Source organism: Chinchilla lanigera, unplaced genomic scaffold (genome assembly GCF_000276665.1).
Source record: "Chinchilla lanigera isolate Chin_1 unplaced genomic scaffold, ChiLan1.0 scaffold00029, whole genome shotgun sequence".
Classification (NCBI taxonomy): Eukaryota; Metazoa; Chordata; class Mammalia; order Rodentia; family Chinchillidae; genus Chinchilla; species Chinchilla lanigera.
This window is the reverse complement of record NW_004955430.1, coordinates 22,182,070-22,197,140: the sequence shown is the minus strand read 5'-3', so window position 1 is coordinate 22,197,140 and position 15,071 is coordinate 22,182,070. Positions and strand designations below refer to the sequence as shown.

The 15,071-nt window shown below is 42.3% G+C and overlaps 1 protein-coding gene across 1 annotated transcript in view; it reads left to right on the top strand.

Annotated features, from left to right (window-relative positions):
* Positions 1-9,333: 9,333 nt before the first annotated feature.
* Positions 9,334-15,071, top strand: part of Gadl1 (glutamate decarboxylase-like 1) — a 158,327-nt gene continuing 152,589 nt past the window's right edge. The window contains exon 1 of the mRNA XM_005387520.2: positions 9,334-9,608. The gene's annotated coding sequence lies outside the window, so the exon portion shown is untranslated. The remainder of the gene's footprint in view (positions 9,609-15,071) is intronic.

The window sequence follows — 15,071 nt, the reverse complement described above, 5'->3', positions numbered from 1 at the left end:
TCAATTATCATCATATTCTAACTGTTGCTCAATACCAAACCAATCACCAGAGCCCATGAGTTGGTTCGCAGAAAAAGGAACTGGTAGGTTAGCATGGGCATTATGGTGGGTCATTAATTCTGCCTCATCTCTCCACCAAGTTTTAAATTGAAGGAAATCAGCCAGACTGAGAACTATACGTCCAATCATTCCCCAATCCCATGGAATTAAGCAGTCAGATTGAGCTAGTCCTGAAATCAACCCAAAGGTATAGGGAGAATTCACTCCATATGAGACACAGCATGACTATGCTGAACATAACCTTGGGGATTTTCCTCACTACCTGCTAGTTCAGTAACTGTAACTGGGTACACAGAAAAAGCCTTACAAGCATCCAAATCTTCTTCCTGTTTGGTTTGGGCAAAAGCCTTCATGACTGTAGTCATGTGTATTGGTCTTTGAGCAGTTAACTGAGGCGGATCCCTAAAAGGGTGTCTTGGTTACTTTTCTCTCCTTGCTGAGACAAAATACCCAACGCCCAAAATGAAGGAAGGAAAGGTTTATTTAGCTTACAGTTTGTGGAGGTTTCAGTCCATACTTGGCTGGCTCCAAGGCAGAAGATAGCAAAGCAACAAGAGCAAAGGGGGGAATGGCAGCCAAACAGCAATGCAGCCAGAGCAAAAGGGAGGAATGGTGGCAAGCAGTTTCTTTCTTGCCTTACATCGTAAACAGACTACCCCCACCTAAGGGGCGTGCAGCTCTCACATAATCTCCATGCCCTCCTCTTCCACAGGCTCAGGATGTATACAAAGTAAGTATCCTGGCTTCCTGCTGAGTCACTTAGCCAAACCTCTAGACTCCCCAAGTTGACACAATGTTTCAACCATAACAAAGGGTTAGACTTACCATATATTGGGGCTGAGGGCTGTACCAAACATGCTCGAGAGACCAAAGAAGGAGGTGGAGGACAATCTAATTTTTTTTTTTCTTATAGTCATTATTAGGTCCAAAAGACCCATACCCTCCTTTCTCCTTTGTAATTGGTCCCTGTCCCTGAAACGATAGAGTTTCCTCAGACAAACTATTATCCAATTCAGAATCAGATTTGTCTTTGCATTTTTTACTTGTATCCTGCAAGTTCTGTTTAGTTTAGTTTCTGGTTTAGTTTAGTTTACCTAAAACTAGGTTCTGGTTTAGTTTCTTTTTGAGACAGAAAATTACTCCTGTTCTGGTTTAGTTTCTTTTTGAGACAGAAAATTACTCATAGTAATCCTGATAAACAATCCCAGACACCAGGCTTACCTATCCATCAACTCTTCTCCGGTCCACTGAACTATGACTTAATTCCTTTTTCTGCAGTCTCGAAGACTCCTTTCATTTTCAAGCTTCCATCCCTCTGCTCTTCTTTTCTCGGTTGAGCACTGACTTAACTCCCTTAGTTCCCTTTCCTAGTCTCAAAGACTTACTTTCATACCCTGGTCTTGAAGACTTATTTTCATACCTTAGTCTCAAAGACTTATTTTAATACCTTAGTCTCAAAGACTTATTTTCATATCTTAGTCTCGAAGACTTATTTTCATACCTAGCTTGACTTTTGTACTCAGGTCCATGCCCGACGTTGGACGCCATTTGTCGGACTTCTTCTCCAACTCTGACCAGGGTGAGCAGATCCCCCGAACTAGGTGCTCGTAGATATATAAGGAAAGTAAGAAAAACATCAAACCATGAGAGCCAAACTTCTGTGATCAGGTGCTAGCAGCCTCTAGGATTGACTGCCTCCTGATTACTATCTTCAGTAACCTTTTACTGAGCAAGAACCAAGGACTTGGCTAGGACAAATGGGGAGATACCAAACATTTTAGCAAGAATAATTAAAGAATCACCCAAGACATGCCTATAATCCCAGCATTCAGGAGGCTGAGACAGGAGGATCTTAAACTCAAGGTTAATCTAGAATGTACAATAAAGCCTTATCTTAAGAAACTCTAACAAATCATTGTGTCCTCAATGCATTCTAATCAAATAATGTCCTTCTCCACATGGTATATGTACCAAGATAATCTTGTCCTTGGCCAATGTAAGTGCTTGTGTAAGGGCTGTGAGTTTTGCCTTCTGTGAAGGTGTCCCCAGTGGCAGTGGGCCTGCCTCTATCACTGTTTATCTATTGACTATGGCATTTCCTGTTCTCTTTTGAGTGTCTGTGTTGGTTGAGCTGCCATCTACCAACTATGTGTCAAAGGCCACAGGAAGGAGAGTGCTGTTGATGTGAGGGAAGGGGACATGTGTCATCTGTAAAACCTCAACAAAACTCCTCAGGGATGGGAAATAAAGTGGCCAGATTGAGAGACCTGCTTGTAGCAACAGTAATAGAAGGGTCTTATATGAGTGGTAAATGGACTTGTTGTAGCTAAGAGGAGGTCATTAAGGCAGGGAGAGTCTTGTGAGAGAGTAGTTTATGAAGGTGGGGAAGTGAATGTACTGTAATAGGCTGTACTAGGGTGAACATTTTTGCCTCCTGCCTTAATATGGGTGCTGCAGCTAGGGCTCAGTGGCAAGGAGCCCATCTATAGACTGTGTTGTCTAGCTGTTTTGAGAGATAAGCTACTGCTTGAAATGAGGGTCCCTTTTTGTGTCCTAAGACTCCCACAGAATTATAACCCTGAGAGGAGGTAAATAGGATGAAAGGTTGAGTTGGATTAGGTAGAGTAAGAGCTGGGGCTCTTTTTTTCTTCTTCTTCTTCTTTTTTTTTTTTCTCCAGTACTAGGAATCAAATTCATGACCTCGCACTTGCCAGGCAGGCATTGTGCCACTGAGCTAAATCGTCAACCCTGAGCTGGGGTTCTAAAAAGAGCCTCGTCCCGGGTGTGGTGGTGCACACCTGTAATCCCAGCACTCGGGAGGCTGAGGTACGAGGATCGTTGTGAGTTCAGAACCAGCCTAGGCTATAAAGTGAGCTCAAGGCCAGCCTGGAGTGCATAGCAAGACCCTATCTTAAAAACACACACACACACAAAAAAAAAAAAAAAAAAGAAAGAAAGAAAAAGAGCCTCTTGTAGCTTGTAGAAGGAGGATTGTAGGGGTGTAGAAGGGTCTAGACGTTTAGTGTCCCAGACTGTAGGATTTACCAGCAAAGGAGGTAAGGGAGGGTGGGGATTGGCAGTGTGCAGTGATGTGGGCTGAAGGACGAAAGCCGTAGGGAGAGAAAAGGTGAAGGAAAAGTTGAACTTTTGGAGAAGGTCTCTCCCCATGAGAGCAGGGCAGTTTGGGATGATGAGAAAGTTGTCAGTGAAAAAGAGTGTCTGGAATTGGCAAGGAATAGATCTTGTCTGGAGTGGCTTGCTGGGCTGGCCATCAATCCCTACTATAGAGATGAGGGATTGGGTACAACAGCAGCCCGAAAACTCAGAAAGAACACTGTATGTGGCCCCTGCGATTAGACAGGGGGCAGGAAGAGGGAAAAAGGGTGCTATAGAAAAGGAAGTAGGAAGTTGTAATATGACCGGGGTGGAGGAAGGTGGAGCTTGCCACATGGCCTCCAGTGGGCTGTGCCATATTGGCTTGCTGCTATGATGACTTAGCAGAATTTTTATTAAGGCAGAAAAGGCATCAGTGACCCCCAATGATTTAAAAGCTTGAAAACAGAGAAGAGAGTTGCCTGGTAGTCATTCCTCCAGCATTTCTGAATTCAGTCACCACACGTGTCCTGTGGGTGTGTTGGGTTACCAGCTCCTTGTTCAGTGCCTAGTGCTGTTCTGGACTTGGGAGCTTCAGCAACGGAAAGGGCCACACACATCACTCTTACATGCCTTCTGCACACTACCCATTCTCTGTCTCTTTCTCTGTTTTCATTCTCCCCGCCTGGTTGGAAGTACTTGCCCTCTTTCACCTAAATTCTTATAATGGCTAGACTCCAGGTTGGACAGCAGCCTCTCCGATTTTGGTCATTTTCCATCGTAATCTTACCTGCCTTGTGGGGCTTTGTTACCTACCAGAGAAGGCTAAGGTGTCAAACACTGCCTACAAGTCCTTCAGGAGAGCAAGAGGCCTTGCTCTCTTCTCCACTCCATCTCTACTCATATCTCCCCATTTGACCCCTGCTTTAGCTACTTTCTCATTACTGAGATGCAATGCTCAACACCCACAACTTAAAGAAGGAGAGGCTTAATTTGCTCATGGGTTCAGTCCATGGTTAGCAAGCTTCAAGGCAGAGACATCAGGATGGAAGACAGCAGTAGAGCAAAACTGCTTAGTTCAAGGCAGCCAGGAAACAGAGCATGGGAGCAGTCCAAGGGGAAAGGAAGAAAGACCAGATATAGACTAAAGGCCATGCGCTCATGACCTACCAAGAAATACCCCAGAAGTGTGCTCCACTGATTCCTCGGGTGGATCTCAAACCATTCAAATTGAAATTCCTCCCTAACTGCCAAAACTCACTCAGAAACAGTGAATGGTTTTGATTTGGGGACAAATACCAACACTTTGTCCATGTCTCTGTCTAGAAAACTACTTAACCCCATCAACATAATAAACTTCCATTCATTTCTTCAAAACTCAGCCTAAATATTACATCTTTATTCTAATAATTGCTAACATTTATGTTCTATACACACAGTGCTAAATATTTGTTCCATTTACCCTCTCTAGTCCCCCCATGAGGTTACTTTATTTTGCCACTCACTATTAAGGAAGCAGAGGCCTAGACCAATTTTGGTAACTTTCCCATGATTATGCATAAAGGGCAGAGGTTTCATTTCCAAGTAGAACCACGAGCTCACCTTCCCCCTGACTTCTTCACAATTCTTCTCTCTGGGGAAGACTTTATTGCTGTCCTCTCCTAGATGGCTTGTTGCTAGAATATATGTTTATTTACAAACATTTACCTTTCTTCCATGGGGGCAGATTTTATTTTTCTGCCCTATTTGTGTTAGGTTTGGCCATGTAACACAAATACCAAGTGTTGCTCCTGGACAGCGTGCTGTGAGGGCGTGGCCTGCTGGGTTACTCATCTCTCTTAACTGAATCTCTTGGTGATCCAGAGAGAGTCTTCTCTACTATCCTAGGCCTCGATGGGCAATGAAATATCATAGATATGAATTACAACATTTAGGTAATAAATCTTGTTTGGGGCTTATTTGTTACTGAGCACAAACTAAGTTTTTTCTCACAATGAGTACTATTCTGCCTGCTCAGTACTATTTTTTAAAATAACTTTGTATATCCTTCTACTACAGCCTCTAATACAGCAGGTTGTGATTGAACTGTCTGCACCTCGTTCTCTCCAGAACAATAGTATTTTCTTAGGGACCAAATGTGGAGCAATGATGTCTTATTCTGATGACATATTTGACTCAGTGCCTGTCACATCAACAAAGCTGAATAAAATTTTTTTGACAGAATGCCTGATCACCAGACAAATAAGTATCAATTGTGTCCATTTTCTGCTAGCTGTAAGAGCCACAGTCAATGTTGAATGGTTTTTAATAGCTCAGTGCCATTCTCCAAATCCCTTAATCTGTGAAGCAAAGTGTGTGTGTGTGTGTGTGTGTGTGTGTGTGTGTGTGTGTGTGAGATGTCAGTTCAGATGAAACAGAAAGTTCAGTCACCTACTGCGAGAAGGAAGAACTCTTGAAATTCATGGGACTGAGTTCAGTTACAGCTCTATTGCTCCACACTATGCATTGTAAGAATAATGCCTAACTTTAAATTAGAGACTAGAAGTAATAAGTATTGTTTCTTAGGTAAATACCACATGGTAAGTGTTCAAAATATCTTAGATCGATAGAACACTGAGAATAATAATCTGTCTTTTTAAGTGGAGGGAGGCTTGCTGCATATCTAACTCTCCTTCTTACTTTTGTTTGTGGGTTCCCTCCTTTAGAAAGCCAGTGGTGGGTGCACTTCTCCACCTGGGAAAGGTAAGTGGAAGACTATCTCCACCCTTGGTTCCAGGCACAACTGACCAGGCACACACTTGACTGACCGGGTCACATTATACAAACCCTGAATCCTCTCTGGGTACTTGAGCTAGGTTTTCCTGTGGCATTATTTCAGCTTTAGTAAGGTGAGGAAGCACTCTTGGTCAGATTTCGAAAAAGGTGCTTACTATGTGCCACCTTTGCAAACTTCTAGAGCTGACTCAGGTTCTTGCCTGACTTCCAAATTTGATCTTCCAACTTTTCAACCTCCAGTTAAATCTGTGTGGCCTTGACAGTCTTCTCATAAATTGCATGTAAAAATTCTTACAAAAGCCATATGTGATTTAGGTTGCTTGTAAATAATAAAAGATTCCTTTTGCAATATTTCCCACTTCCCTTGCAATAGTCTTTCTCCTGGCCTGAGGTTCTTTTGTGAAGTATGCAAGTTATATTTCTTCTCTATTTTCAGCATCAAAATATGCCAATTGTATTCTGAATAATGTGTCATGGTAGTTTGGACTTAGATTGAAATAAACGAATTTTTTTTTCATAGAAAATACCTGCCTGGCTTACTTTCCCTCACATACCCCCTCCCCGATCCGCCCCTAACACCACAATACACATATAGTCCTATTATCAGCTCTTTGCTGGGGATATTTTGGATTCTGTAATATGGATACACTTCCTGAGTACTCACTGTGTGCCAGGCTCTGTGTCAGATGTGTTTCTAACTATAGGAGAGGTAGAATTTTTCTTGAGATATGTAGTGCTTGACACAGGGGAATTATGCAGTAGTTGAAGAAAAAAGTGCAAGAAAAATAGATTTTTTATTCTGGAAATAAATATGATAGTTGAAATAAGCTGGCAAGTAATTTAGCAAAGATCTACACTAGCAGTGATTTAAAGAACTTAAATTCTACCCTCAAAATACTTTAATGTAGTTGAGAAAGACAGACTTAGAACCAACTAACTGTGCTTCTGTGTTTTATGCTCTGTGAAAGATATGAGAGGTATTGGGAATCATAGCTGAGAGAATGCCTCATTCTACCTGGGAAATTAAGAATTTCTTCCAACTAGAAGTGGTCATTTTAAAACACTTAAAAATAGTCATTAATCCCCTCTGAGGTGGAGGCCCCAGAGCTCAGACCCATGCTACCAGTTAGTCCAATAGGAATGAGAGGGCTTGGGGCATGGCCTGCCTTCTCCCTCTGGCCAGATAGTCATCTCCATCAAGGAGCCCTGGGTAATCATGACTATGGAGGAACAAGAAAACAGCCTGTTGCTAGACACAGGTGCGAGTCTCTCGGTCCTTCTTTTCAATCCTGGCCTTCCTTCCAGCCACCATACCTCAGTGAAAGGAGTCACTGGTGAGGAGGTAATATGCTATTTTTGACAACCCTTAGGCTGTAACTACTTATTAGATCCTTCTTGCATATCTCTGTCTTCCTGAGAAACCACTTTGAAGATACCACCATGTATTACAGCAGCCATTGATATTTTCCTACTAATCTATCGATAACTGTGTAAAGTTTGTAATGTTCCTATCCTATTTCATAAATGGATGTATGTTTATTATTATGTGTTTCCTACAACAACCATTGAGAATAGTTAATGATTTTTCAATAGGTCACTCATGTATAGCTCTATTTATTTTCTTTAGGAGCCACTTTGAAGATACCAAAGTATAGTACAACAACTCTTGATAATCTCCTACCTCTTTTGTCTGTAACTCATTATTATTTGTCTATTTGTTTTCCTGAGAAACTATTTTGTAGATAACAATATGTAAAACAATAACCATTGATAATTTCCTACCATTTTGTCTGTAATTTGCTAAATCCCCCCTATTATTATGTTATCCTTCTTTTACTCTTTAAAATTAAAAAAAAAAATTTAGATTTAAGAGACAAAAAAAAAAATAGTCATTAATCACAGGGCAGGTTCTGGTTGTCAATTTAAGAAATTTCAAAGTTGGGCGTGGTGGTACATGCCCATAATCCCAGCACTCTGGGAGGCTGAGCCAGAAGGATCACAAATTGGAGCACAGCATAGTTTACTTAAAGACCTAGACATAATTAACTTAGATTCTGTTTAATGAAATAATACAAAACAAAACGCTGGGATTAGTTCAGTGGGAAGCCCCTAGGTTTGCTCGTTGGTGTTGAAAAACAAACTTGAATGGTATAATCCCTGCTTGGAGATGAGGGTGGGAGTTGGAGAAAAGGGTGACCTTTGTCTGGGTTTTTAAATTGGTATTTCTGCAAGCTGACCTGGTCTCGGCAGGCCCTGATGTGTCTCACACAGAAAGGTACATACCTTAACAGTAGCTAACACTGCTCTCACTATGCTGAACTGGGGGGGAGGGTTATTCATCATAATGCTTTTGAAAAAAAGAGTGAAAATTTTCCAGAGTGTATTCTTTTCCAAGCATTGTTGACAGAGTAACCAAAGTTTAATTTCTAATATTCATAATGATATTCTCCTCACTAGACTCCAGTCCTTTACCTAATAAAACTCATTACAAATGATAAGAAACTTACAGAATCTTCCTACAATTTAATTTGAATGTTTTTAGTATAGTTCTGATTGAAAGTATATCAGAAATAAATTTTCTGTGGGAGAAAAGATGTGCCTCATCTTAGTTCTTGCGAACTGTAATTAAGATTGCAGGAGGAAGTAACTAATGAAAGAAACTATGATCTGTGCAAAAGAAGAGCATGATATTTTTTCTTTTGGCCCGTTCAAGGGCCTAGATTACAAATGCAGTTCCATAATGTAGTTGTCATAAATGTGCTTTGAAATGTCGCTCCTGTCCTATCAGCAGCCTCAGTTAAAAGCTCCTAAGGGAATTTAAACATAAAGCGGCTGGAGGAATGACTAAAGAGTTCTTGCTGATCAAATTTAAATTTACAGCAAGAACCTGACTGCAACTGAACTAGGGGCTTGGAGGACCAAATACAGCGTTTAAAAAACTTTAATCTAAAGGCCACATAAAAGTTGACCCTTTCCAATTTCTTATCTCTTTTTGGGATTACCACGCGGTCACTGCATGCTCACCCCTTTCCTTCTCTAAACTTAGAATTTTGCAGAGGCAAATGTCTGAAATCGGATCAGGAGAAGGAATTCACTTGTCCTACTCTTAAATGTCAGCGCAGAACTGGATGAATGGGGGAGCAGATTCTGTTCACAGCAGCGGCCCCAAAATAGGTTCATGGGGCTGGCGGCCGGCAGCACGGCTCCTCGTATTTGGCTTGGGGCGCCTGGGCCGCCGGATCAGACCCTGCAGAGGTTGCAGCAAGGAGCAGGTTTCTGCGCGGGTCGCTGGCCTGGCCCGGGCTCTGCGCTGAAGGGCTGCTGGAGGTCGCCCCGCCTGGCCCTCCCCAGACGAACGTCCCACACCCCGGCGCACTGTCCCCCAGCGCTTCCTGCCAGGGCGGAGGGATCCTGGCCCTGGGTCAGCCGCGCTCGGAGTATTAATAGAGCCGCGGGCGGCGGCGGCTCCCGGGTCTGCGCGCAGCTCGCGTCCCGGCACCTGCGCGTCCCCAGGCGGCGCTGCTTCTGTCGGTGCAGTCGGCGTCCCAGCAGCCGGCGCGGGAGCCGAGGAGCAGCAGCGACCAGAGAGCGCCCGGTGCACGGTAACCACCGCCCTCGCGTGGATTTCAATTTCCCCGGTGCTCTTTGACCTGGGGTCTCGGAGGACGCAAAGTGGCCCGGTAGGTGGGAAGTTCCGATGCTCGTGGTTCCTTGCATACTCGTCTGGACCTTTTAGGGTTTGTAGAATCAAAGAATTTAACTTTTACGCCTAGCAGAGGGTGGCGGCTGGCGCCTGCTGAGGGTTTAGGTAAATGTATCTTGAGGTGCAGTGCTTGGCGGGCTGAGGATCAGCCGTGCAGGTACTTTCCTGGAAAGGAATCTTGCCTACTTTAGGACAAGGACATCCTCACCCGGTCCTCCCATCTGACCCCCTACTGTGCAAACGCGTTCAAGAGGCTCTCTGCATGCCCCCTGTTCTCTGGATTGGAAAACTGGGACCTCAGTTATTTAACAAAAACATCATGTAGCAGCAGACTATCTAAAAGTGACTTCATTACAGTGGTGACAGTTGGCTATTTATTTAATTATGTGTTTTGAGACAGGGTCTCTGTCAGGCTGGCCTTGAGTTCACAATGTAGCCCAGGCTGGCCTCACATTTACTGAGATCCTCCTGCCTCAGCCCGGAGAGTCCTGGGATTGCAGGCGTGCTCCACCACACCTAGCTACTTCTGTTTCTCTAAAATAATGATTACTGGCTCTTTTGAGGGAAGGGTCATTTCGGATTGCTTTAAACATGTGATTCAAAATTCATCCCCCAGAATTCACTCACTCATGCGTGGTTGTATCTCTGCCAACCCCTTCAAGGTGGCCCTTACCTTCGTCTCCCCAGACACATTCCCCTTCTTCCAGTGTCCTTCATTTTGTTAGTCAGGTGTCCTCACTAACTAGTTAGTTGTTGACATTTTAGAAAGAGCACTCCTCCAGGAATAGCTCCTTTTTGTATCGAAACCCTCTTGGATTGTACTGGCCTTAATGAAGCCTCTCTGGAGTCAAAACTCTCTGGGGGCTTCTGCATCACAGGTAACCAGGCGACCTGGCCAGGGCTCCCTGAGGAGGAGTAGTTTTCAGAGAAGGGTATTTTGCAAAGAAAGAATTGCTATACGAAAAGACACATTTCATTTGTTTTTATTGTCCCACAGTGAGTTCCCAACATAATTGTACCCATGCTCTTTCAAGAATAATTTTTAAAAGTTTCATTGTTATTTTCATCAGATAGCATAAAAATCGGCCCTTTACACCTCTAGAGCTTTTTGTCTGACAATTGTTTTTGTGTTTCTAGGGTGGGCCTCTACCACAATTTAAGATTTTTTGGCTCTTTGAGAATGGATTGAGAAGTATAAAGTTAAATTATTGATTTAAAAACAATTTTCCAGTAATACGGCAGCCTTCTCTATGTGAAGCCAAGATGGGCAGGATAATTTTACGTCGATCACTTTACTCCTAATATGTTGTTTTTATTTTAAAGTGGCACACTGCACACGAGCAAACTCCCTATGATAAATATAACTATTATGTACTTCAAACTTGTACTAAGAAAAAAATAAAATAAATAAGAAAAAAATAAAGTGACAGTTGAGAACTCTAATGAAGTCATTTAAAAATAGGTAATTCCTCTTCCTAGGTCCAACACATATCTGATAATCAGGTGTGCTGAACGAAACTCACTGAGTTCCGCTACTGACTCAACTGACAGCTAATGTTCCCAGAAGCCACCAGAGGCCGCACATAAAAGTCCTCAGCAGCCTCGGCCTTGGGGTGATAGTGCAGCATGGCTGTCTGACCCAAGCCCAGTGTGAAAGTTTCAGAGTTTCTTCAGTATTTACAGACCCTGGGGTGCATAGCACACCTGGAAGATGTGAATAGGGTAAGGGACCTCACGCAGGGAGACAGAGGCAGGCACCAGTTTTAAGGAATGTGACCCTTTGATCTTCACCAGCAAATGTCTGAATGGTCCCTTTAAAGGAAGCAGCAGGAAAGCAAGGGCCCACCTGCTAGGTGGCAGAGATACCTCAAAGCTTTTAACACTGGCCACCTGGAGCTCTGCCATGATGGGTGTCAAGGGTGACAGAGCTCTGCTTCTTGTAGAAGAAAGCTGAACTTATAAAATGGATACTGAGATGATATAAATTTACAAGTACTCTCGAGATAAAATGGATGTCTGTAGTTTGTGGTGATTTCAATCGCTATCATAAATGAGTGCTAGAGTTTGAAGTTTATCCTTCAATCTAAATTTCTGAGAATACCAAAAGGCTAATTCACTCTGCTTCTGGTTATCCCTGAGCAGGAGATAAGGGGTAACACGCTTAGTAACACCTAATTGTGCCAAATGCTTGCCATGATACCTTTAGAAAGTACAAGATATATCTGTACAGGGTGATTTGTATAGCAAATACAGTGTACATTTGTATAGCAGATTTTCTAGAATTTGTGGAGATCATGCAAAGTGGCATTGGATAAGCATATTAGGATTCTCCTCAAACTCTCTTGTTGACTGTACAGGCCTGTATTAGGGAAGAATGTCACAAGGAGTCCTGTTGCAGATGAAAATTTCTTATTCTGAACTTCATGCTTTGATATATATAGCTCATGATTTTGCCCTGGAACATCCATGGGAGTGTAGGCAATTTATTACACCCTATTTAACTTTAATTATATTAAAAATAAAAGATTTTGGGGGCTTCAATAATACTTTCCCTATTGTTTGAAATTATAACATAATCATCTGCATAACAGTGCCTGAACAGATTTGGTGCTTGTTAAAAACATTTATAAACAGAAGTAAAATTCCAATTTTAATGGGAAGAAATGGACAGAAGTTTTTTCTGTTAGAAAACTGACTTTCGTATACTGTTGTAAGATTGGTGAAGTGGTTTGTGGTAATAAAATGGAAATCCTGATATTCTGAAACAAAATCGGTGTGTAATTAGTTTTCCTTTCAGTATCTTTCTCTTTCTCTCTGTGACTTCATTGCTTTCTGTTCACTCCTTTCAACCACCACTAAATGGAACCCATCCCAGGCAAAATTCTTTGCCCCTGGGATAATTCCTGCATACCAGTACTCTCATCTAACTGTCATTCACATGTCGGTGGTCAGTGGAAGAGATGCTCTTAAGGCTCAGTTTAAAGCTGAGGCTTGAAGTGGGTGACTGTCAGCTCAGAGTACTGAACCCAGGCTTTAAGTGAGACTTCAGACCCTAACCCGAACCTCTGACCTCACCAACCCACTGGAATCAGTATGGATGCTTGAACCAGAGCTGCGTTCTTTGGCTGCTTTTACAGGGCCAGTGGGAAGAATGCTGGAAAGGGTCCAGGGATATGGCTTTCAGAAGTTGGAAATGACAGTGGCTTTCTTGCTTCCTTTTAGGTGAGAAGAATGAGGGAAAGGTTGACTATTTGAAGGTATGGAGGCAGCACACTGTCTCTCTTGCCAGGGTGCAGCCCTGTACTCTTCTGGTTCAGCCCTGTACTCTTCTGGTTCAGCTTTGCTCTGAGGTAGCGGGGCAGTGCCTGCTCCATGGGCCCGCTCCCACATTATGCCTTGTCTTAGGGCAGACTTCTTTATCTTGCTCCTCTCAGACCATGGCAGATAGGTCCATTTTCAAGGCAGTGCCTTGGAAACAGGAGATCCACAGCTGTCCTCCTGTAGGAAACTGTAAGATTGGAGGAGGGAGGAGAATGAATAGATTATCATTATTATTATTATTATATTGGTACTAGGAATCAAACTCAGGACTTTATGCATGCAAGGCAGGTGTTGTGCCTCTGAGCTATCTCCCCAGCCCAAGGGAGAAGAATGAATGGCAACTACACAGACTAGTCCGACTTTGTATCTCTGGACATGCGATTGAAATCTCTGTAAGCCTCAGTTTCTTAATCTGTAAAGTAAGAATAGAAATAGCCACTGTTTGGGATTACGAAGTTTAGGAGAAATATGCACAGTTTACGGCCTGTCATAGGCGTTCCATGAATAGAAAATTCAGATAATTGTACATGGAAGTAATTGAAAAATACTAGTTAGTTCCATGAGACTTCACAGAAAGATAGGCTAGGGCCATACTCGCTCAGTTCCACCTGTTACTGCCTTTTAATTCAGAAAGTCAGTAAGATGCATGATCTCCACATATGCTGTAGGTTTATGCTGCTGCCACAGAGACTTTATTGTTTGTTTTGGTTTTTCAGTTTTGGGAAGATTGAGAAGTTAAAGCAGAAGAATGAGCTAAGAGCCCAGGTGATTTGTAGGAAAGTGATTTTCAAGAAGCAATTTGGTTGATGGCGTAATGTAGCTGCCACCCCAAACGGCTTCAAAATGTTTAGCCCTGCTCACTGATTTTTCTAGTGTAATTTCATAAACTCTATGCTATCCATAATGTAACTCCTCAAAGCATTTGCAACTGTCTGTATCCCTGTTTCTTGCCTGTGAGGAGGTGGACAACATCTGTGTATTTACTGCCTCCCCAGCAACTAGTGAGATGTCAGGCGTATAGCAGGTACATATATGCAGTACATGTTCGTTTGTTCAGTGAACTCATCCATGCAAGAATGATTAATAGAACAGTGATAGAACTTGGGTAATGATGCATGATTCCTAAAATCTGTAGTTCTTTTCACTGCTGCATTTAAATTTGTAATATATATTCACTTTTTCCTCCAGGGAGCTGATTGTTGTAACGAAAATTTGTAACTATTTACACACCAAACAATAGGGCATTATTTAGAACACCTACATTTCTCACAGCTATGTGGTTTAATGCATTCATATGTCTTGGTGCCAAGTGGCTCTGAACCACCAGTGATTCATGCTTGACTGTCCCATTAAGTGGCACAGACAGTCCCATTGGGTGGTAGAAGCCAGCCAATGGGTCAGTCATGCATGTACCACTGGTGGTTCAAGCCCGTGGTAACATGTAATGTAAATTATGGTAAGGTATATAATACCATTTGAATGATTTCCACATACAAAATGCTTACATACTGTAAGAGGATCTAGGTGGATAGATAGTAAAGAATTAATACAGATGGTCTATTGCTGGGTAGATGGTATTGTAGGTATTCCTTAAATTATTTTGCCTGTTTATCATTTCTGCTTCTTTTGTAATAAACTTGCTTTACTTTTACAAGGAAGAAACACAGGCAATAAATGCATACTTTGTGTATTGCTGGTCACATGTCACTGGACGCTTAGGTAGTTTCATTTTCTGAATTTGTCCTCTGACCTCTTCTTGAACATTGAAATAATTTCCAACTTTGCAGTATTACAGGCCACATAATTAAGTTTTAAAAAGAAACCAGAAACTAAAGATATTAATTTCCACCTGTTGTCATGTCGAATACATTGCTTTGCTGCACATCACAGTTAAGCTAACTTTTGGTCTTTCTGCCCTTGGCTGTCCTTTCTTTTTTTTTAAATCATGTAAACATTTTATGATAGCTCAGGAGTGCCTAATTTGATTTCCTAATTGTTTTGTGCATAAATCTGAGGTGTTTTCAAGATGGCCTCTATTAAATATCATTTTTTTTCCCTGCAGAGTTAGCTCAGGAACAAAGGACTTTGCAGAGTACCTCCCAAAGCTATTGCAGTTTCC